This window comes from Amia ocellicauda, chromosome 6 (genome assembly GCF_036373705.1).
Source record: "Amia ocellicauda isolate fAmiCal2 chromosome 6, fAmiCal2.hap1, whole genome shotgun sequence".
In the NCBI taxonomy this organism is placed as follows: domain Eukaryota; kingdom Metazoa; phylum Chordata; class Actinopteri; order Amiiformes; family Amiidae; genus Amia; species Amia ocellicauda.
Window position 1 is genome coordinate 41,365,855 of NC_089855.1, and position 7,660 is coordinate 41,373,514.

At 43.9% G+C, this 7,660-nt stretch overlaps 1 non-coding gene across 1 annotated transcript; it reads right to left on the reverse strand.

Annotated features, from left to right (window-relative positions):
• Positions 1 to 7,104: 7,104 nt before the first annotated feature.
• Positions 7,105 to 7,219, reverse strand: LOC136752035 (U5 spliceosomal RNA). Its single transcript, XR_010817214.1, has one exon. It is a non-coding gene; the product is annotated as a U5 spliceosomal RNA (small nuclear RNA).
• Positions 7,220 to 7,660: the final 441 nt, after the last annotated feature.

Genomic DNA, 7,660 nt, shown 5'->3' on the forward strand with positions numbered 1-7,660 from the left:
ATTTGCCTCCACTCCCGGGACCAAAGCAATGGTGAGTACCTTTAAAATGACCACCCTGTATATTTAGATTTGATCTCGGGATTGTGTGAGTCTCTCAGATTGTAATTTAAAGAGAACCTGTGGAGAGGTAGAGGTAAAACAAACAGAAAGGTTGACTGTACAGCGGAGGATCACAGTAGGGTGAACTCCAGGTAAGACAGATCTGTGGGGAGAGATGCCAAGGGAACCGAAAGGTACGACGAGGCCTGCTGAGCCCCAGGTTAAGCAAGGAAATCCTTGTATGCCAGGGCCAGAGTTAGTGGCAGTCAATAACCAGACGGAACCAGAGGTACATAAAGTCCAACGTTATAGCCCCATCGTTGGCAAAGATAGGGTTGGCATTATGGCATTACAAGACGTGTCTATATGTGAATACCTACAAGAGAAGTTTTAAAAACTTCAACTTTAGATGGAAAAGGCAGGATGGGATCCTAACTGGGTTCCCAAACAGCATAGAGAATGGTGGAATAAGGAAAAGAGAGAGAAAACCAATAAAGCTTCCGTAATTCTTTGTCAATATAGTGCGAAATTAGAGAAGAAACTAATCGCAATGGATGAGGAAAATACAGCAACAATAAAATAATTAAAAGAGAATGTCACTGAGATGCAAACAGAGATAGATAATGAGAAAAGAATTAGAAATGAGGAAGAGAAAAATAAAGAATGAACTAATAATGTAGGGAAATGAACCCGACTGGGACGATTTAGACCGAAAAGCCTGGGAACATGAATGCGAAAAATATGGGGGATGTGGGTTTGGTGCTTCTGCCCCTCCACCATGTAAACATTCAGACAACCCCCCTGATAATAGAACAGAGTCTAAACTTTACCCAGATTTGAGTTCATTTAAGTCAGAAAAAATACAAATAGCACCTACAGAGATGCGCACTAGACAACATCTCTCTGCCGACGGACAATTTTACGCATTAACAACGTCGGTGCATCGCCCCTTTACACCCGAAGAGAAACAAACAATATTAAGCGACCTTCCAAAACTTAAACCCAATCATGGGAATCTGGACTTCTGGGTAAAATGTTATGAGATGTTAGAGACGTACATATAATAATTAAAACTAAATGTCCAAGGCCAATCTGGGACAGGTTAACCCAGCAGGATGGTACCTGGATAACAGCTGGAAATGATAATAATAATCTAAGGATCACTCACTTCATCGCGGCTGTAAAGACAGGGAAATTGGGGTTTAGTCTGTGGCCTCGTACAGAAGCCAGGAGAGACTTGCTGCGATTATGCGGAACGAAAGTTTACTACTTTTAGAGATCACTCCGGACTGTGATAATGAGATCTGTTTAAAATGATTACAGGAAGGGTTTAGTAAAGCACACCAAGACATCCTCAATATGGGTGTGCCTGTAGGAAACACATATCAGCAGATTGGGCTTCAGAGGTAGAAAACAAGTAGTCAAAAGCTAAAATAAATGTATACATTTAAATGTTACAATTGCGGACAAATAGGACATATTGCTAAAGACTGTCGGTCTAAATCAACCCGCCCTAAGTGCACTTTCTGTGGGAGGACAGGGCACACGGGGGACAAGTGCTGGAAGGCAGGCGCTCCAGGCGACACCAAGCGCCCTGCAATCAGACCAAGACAAACCCCGATCAGCCCAGAGGAGACGCGGAGCTTCAGCACATCATCCGAGATCTGACAGAGAAACTCAATAGGAAATAGGTCGCCTCGGCCCCGAGGTCGGTACAGGGGAAGATCCCCGCCTCCACATAAGTGCACTGTTAGGGGTCGGCAGTGTTCAATGTCGGTGGATACAGGCGCCTCTGTCTCGATAACCGATCTCCCCTCCCACTGACTAAACGCAGACTACAGATCTCAGGTGTAGGTGGCGCATGTATCACAGCCACACTCAGCACAGCTCAACTTCTAGAAATAGTCGATCTCCTCTTACCAGTGTCTTTTTGGGTTTGTAAAAACCCAGAGGGGACAATATTAGGTATAGATATCCTTAGAGAAGCATTAATTACAGTCCTCAGTGTCTTACAAAAGGCAGGATTTAAAGCAAGCCCTAAGAAAGCACAAATAGGCTTAACTAAGGTTCAATATCTCAGACACAACATTTCACAAGGACAAAAATCTATGACGCATAATAGGCAAGAAGCCATTCTAAATATGCCAAAACCACATCATGTTAGGGCTGTGCGTAAAGTTATGGGGCTCCTTAATTATTGGCGCACTTTCATCCCTAATTTCACACAAGCCACAGGTCCGATACAGGCGCTAATCAAAGGGAGCCCGGCTCCCTTGGACCCCATAGACTGGGGACATGAACAGGAAATAGCCTATCGTGTAATAAAACAGGCTCTCAGCAATGCCCCCGCCCTCGGGTTACCAGATCATGCTTAACCATTTCACCTCTACTGTTCCCAAGATGGGATCTATTATACAGCAGTTCTGACACAGGAACATGGGGATAGGCAATGTCCCGTCGCCTATTACTCCACAAAGCAACCCACGGTAGCAGCAGGCATGCATCGCTGTATGGCAGCAGTAGACTGCGCCTCTTGGGCAGTGCAGGCATGCGAGCCGATTGTAATGAACACACAGTTGATTCTGCACACAGGACACACATTAGTTTAATTATTACACACCGGCAAATTGTGTTCAGTCTCCGTAGACGAGCTAGATGGGAAGCTGTTTTGCTCCCCAGAGATAAATCCATACAAATAATAAAAGACACTCGAGTAAACCCAGCAGGGGAGGAAGAAGAGCATACATGCTCTGAGCTGGTGCTCCAGGAGGACCACAGTCGCTTCCTAGAAAACCCCCTCACAGACCCTGACTTGGAACGATATGTTGATGGATCCAGGAAAATAATAGATGGAGTCCCCCACACTGGGTGGGCAGTGGTATTGGATGATAGCACCGTCGTAAAATCTGGATCCCTTCAGGACACTGTTCAGCCCAAGTGGCAGAACTCGTGGTGTTAACTGATTCATTAAAAATAGCGAAAGACATTAAAGTTAACATTTTCACTGACAGTCGCTATGCATTTGGAGTAGTACACGACTATATGGCAACCTGGGAACGTAGAGGGTTTATAACAACAGCAGGAGAAGTAATACAAAATTATGAGTATGTTATAGCCCTAGCTGAGGCAGCACACCTTCCAGAAAAGGTAGCAGTAGTTAAAGTGAAAGCTCATCAGAGTCTTTCTGATGATGGATGCCCGCGCACCTGTGGGAATCACTTTGCAGACCTAGCTGCAAAAAAGGCAGCAGAGACAGGCAGTCATGTGACGTTAGCAGGATTCCCCTGCTCTAGTAAACTTGTGAGCATCCGAGAACCAGAAACTACTGACCTCGCACAGCTACAGAAAAACTGTGAGGAGGATGAAGTACAAGAGTGGGTTAAGGGAGGTGCAGTGCACTCAGACGGTTTGTGGCGAAGTCCTAACTTACAATGTGTATTAGCACCCCAGTGTATTAGCTCAACGCTTCTGGACCAGTACCATGGCCCAGCTCACACGGGTCACAGGGCCATGTTAACTCAATTGCGTGAACACTGGTGGTGGCCTGGCATAGGCAGGGACACTGCGAAGTGGTGTCAACAGTGTATTCCTTGCGCACAAGTAAACCCAGGTAAACCGATCAAGGTCAGTAAATCACACCAGCCCCGGCCTTGAGGTCCGTGGGAAAATATTCAAATTGACTTTACAGGACCCCTGACAAAATGTCATGGGAAATCCTATTGCTTGGTAATAATTGACCATTTCACAAAATGGGTTGAGGCTTTCCCCTGCAGGGACTGCTCTGCCATCACTGCAGCACAAGTCCTAGCGACTGAGGTTATTCCCCGATGGGGTGTGCCCCGTTAAATGAACTCAGATCAAGGGACTCATTTCACCGGTAAGGTAATGAAGGAAGCATGTTTACTGCTAGGGGTAAAACAACGATTTCATATACCTTATCACCCTCAGAGTTCAGGCTTAGTGGAGCGCACTAACCGGACACTGAAGGAAAGTTTGGCAAAAGCCCTGTTAACTACAGGCAAGGGATGGACAGTTGCACTCCCCGCTGTGCTGTATAAACTTAAACCTAATCGGAGTACTCAGCTTTCTCCATATGAGTTAATGACAGGGAGAGCTATATGCAACTCCCTGCTGGCATCTGGGGTCCCAGTGATCCCAGTGCTCCATTCAAAGACTATCTTAAACAGTATGTAGCACAGCTATGTACACACTTAAAAAAACATAGAACACAAGCACGTGATCTCCAGTCCCTCAGGGACTTGGAACTCAAAGAGGAAATGCCAACAACACTTCCTGAGGTTGGTTCGCAAGTGATGGTTAAAATAATCCCAAGCAGACCAGGGCTTAGGCCCAAATGGACAGGACCGCATAATGTCCTTCTTTCTACAGACACTTCAGTCTGTATTGACGGACAGGAGGGGGGTACTAGATGGAAACATTGGTCACAAGTAAAAAATTATAATCCAGGAGAACTGTGTACTAAACCTTTATCTTTTCTCATTCCTAGGAAAGCAACAGTTGCAGATTTCCTGAATTTTGAGAGACATTCCCCTAACTGGTAAAGGTTTTGTCCCCCTACAGGTACTAAGAGATAATCCAGCATGAAGACGACTGTGTACACTACAGTATTTGGACTGATCTGCCTGTCCTTAGTTGAATCATGGACAGATTTATCCAAATTACACGCACCTATGCAAATGCCCTTAATAAAACAAAATGTTGGGTTTGTTCCCACATTCCATACGACACTAAGAAAGGGGTTCCAATGATCCCCATTCCATTTCCAGTATTTTCTGATTATTCACAACTTAGAGTTGCCTCTAATGTACGATATGCATATGATTATGCCTTAGGCATCACAGGAGAATGGTACCGAAGATGGATCAGAATAGAAGAGATTTTAAAATGCCAAATATTGACTTGGCTCACAGTAACAAAGTATCTGTGTATGTTTCATACTATAACCAAACCATGCAATCCCAATTTATAGGTAATAGCACTTGTAATCACACTGTGGCTATCGATGGTTCTGACTTTAGGTATCAGACTTGTCGATTTTACGCCCCATGGAATGGGACTTATTGGATATGCGGCTTGCGGGCATATTGGGAACTTCCTTGTAAGTTCACAGGTTCTTGTTATTTAGGATTTGTGGTGCCAGCTTTGCGCCACACTGAAGATAAATACCTTCCAGATATAGAACAATTTATTCACCCTAAACGTGAGATAGGGGAAGGAGACAGGTTTGCTTCCATACTATTTCCTATGTATGGAGTCGGAAGAGCAATAAAGGAAATCAGATTAGTAGCTGGTATATTAGAAACATTAAGTATTTCTACAACTGAAGTTCTCAGCAATTTAACAACTGAAATAGTGGCTATGCGGACTGTTGCCCTCCAGATCAGGCTAGCTCTAGATTTCCTGCTAGCAGCACAAGGAGGGACATGTGCCATTATAGGGCAGGAATGTTGTACTTACATACCAGATAACTCTGAACACATTGGTAATCTTATAGAGCACATTAGGACAGCAACTACAAAGATACACCAGTCCTCCGGAGGAAAACCCCTCTGGGGATGGCTTGCTGATATCTTTGGTAATCTGGGTATGATTGTGTTACAAGGATTGATATCAGTAGTTAATATTCTGCTATGTCTGTAAGTTTCTTTTTTATTTCTTAAATACACTGTCTCAAAAACTTTGTAAACCTCATAATGTATCTACTATGGTTACAGCTGCAATTAAAACACCCTCGTTGGCAGGCTTTCTCTACATTTCTACTAAACGACACCGTCCCTCACTCGGGAGAAGCAAAACTCACACACCCATTGACACAAATATTATCCTATCCCCTTGGTTCTGGAGGCTCCATGTGACTGAGGACAAATGGATTTAGTATCAAAGGCAATAAACCTCATGACTCAAGGAAAACCAAAGGATGCATTGGAAAGATACTATTACAAAGGTCACTCAGCTCCATGAGACGCCTTCAGGACATTCTGTACATCCACACTTAGGGGCACACACTTATCGCTCTCCCCGACTGCAGGGACACCCTTACACTCGCCGTACACACATATACACCCCACGGGGAAGGGTTGGGATGAAGGAGTTGCAATCCTCAATCAAGAAGCGTCAAATCTTCCTAACCCCTAAGGGGATTTACTTGTAACTGACAAACATAACTTTTTGGCTTCTTTCCGCTTTGCTCTATTGCCAAACAGCAGGGAATGAAGACTCTGTATAGGAAGTTGAAGAAAGTGTTTTGTGATAATTATATAATGTTTTATATTAATACTAGCATTAGAAGTAGTTTTGTTTACAGACTGAGCAGATTAGATTCCGCAGGACAAGTAAAGGGTCAACAAGGTTGGTTTGTTAGAAACTCCTGTCAGTAATGAAAGATTACACAGTGCCGAAATAGCCTACAGATGTCTGCTGTGAATTTGTATATGACTTAATCATTTCTCCAGATAGGGAGAGCGATAAAGAGCGATTGACAATAGGTAAATGATGACCGTGGGATCGCATCTTCCTAGTGCACATCAAAGACGGACATCTGCTTTGGATCCATCACCCCTTCACGGGAGGACAGATCGTAAACGGAGCCAGACCTGTATCTTCTGATTGGATGAACGGCCATAAGATGTTATGTCATTTTTCCTATAAAGTTGTACTCATGTCTGTAAATATTAAGTCTCACTGAAGGAATTATTCCTGACGTGGGGCTTCCGAGCGGCTCGATTAAAGTACTGTTTGCTTTATCTCCGCGACTTCTCCACTTATTTCTAAGACGGTTCAACACACAGAGCTAGCCAGCTCAGCGATGACATCACGAACCTCTCTCTGAGCTGACTGCTATGACATCACAGAGCACGTGCATTCCGTTGCTTGCCGTCTGTCAACCACTCAGTCACTGCCAGCCAGACTGCCTGGCTGGCTGGATGGGGAACCTGTTTGCTGCTGCTGCGTACCTTAGCAAGCTTATTTGCTTGACCGGCCTTCCTCCTCCTTCGGCAACATGCTCAGCTCTGCCCGATCTGCTGTTCACCTGGATCACAGCTCTGTCCCAACAAGGCAGTGCCTCCCAAGAATGGTACAAACTCATCCACGTTCCCCTCCATGGAAAGCTTAAGCAAAAGGCAAAAGCGTTATAAGTCATGAAGAGGAACCCGAGTCCAAGACGCTTCCGACCAGCCATACATATTTGTGTGTATTAAAGATCACATTTTATTACATTTTGTTTTTCTGTACTTTATTACATCTTATTGTGATTTATAATGATATTGTTTATTTTCCATATGTATGTATGTATGTTTGTATGTATGCATGTATGTATGTATGTATGTTTGCATGTCCAATTGCTTTGACAATACAAATGCACTGAATTGAGAGAGAGAGAGAGAGAGAGTGAGAGAGAAGTGCTAGGGCACATCTGTAACATAAACTATGGAACATTCGTCACATGCTTAGGGAACATTCATATCATACAGGGAACATTTGTAAAACGAATTAGGGAACCTTTGTGACATACTAAAAGGACATACTGGTAAGATGTTGGGCACATTTGAAACAACAAAAATGGCATTTGGTTATTTTAATTGGGACATTAATACCAGTC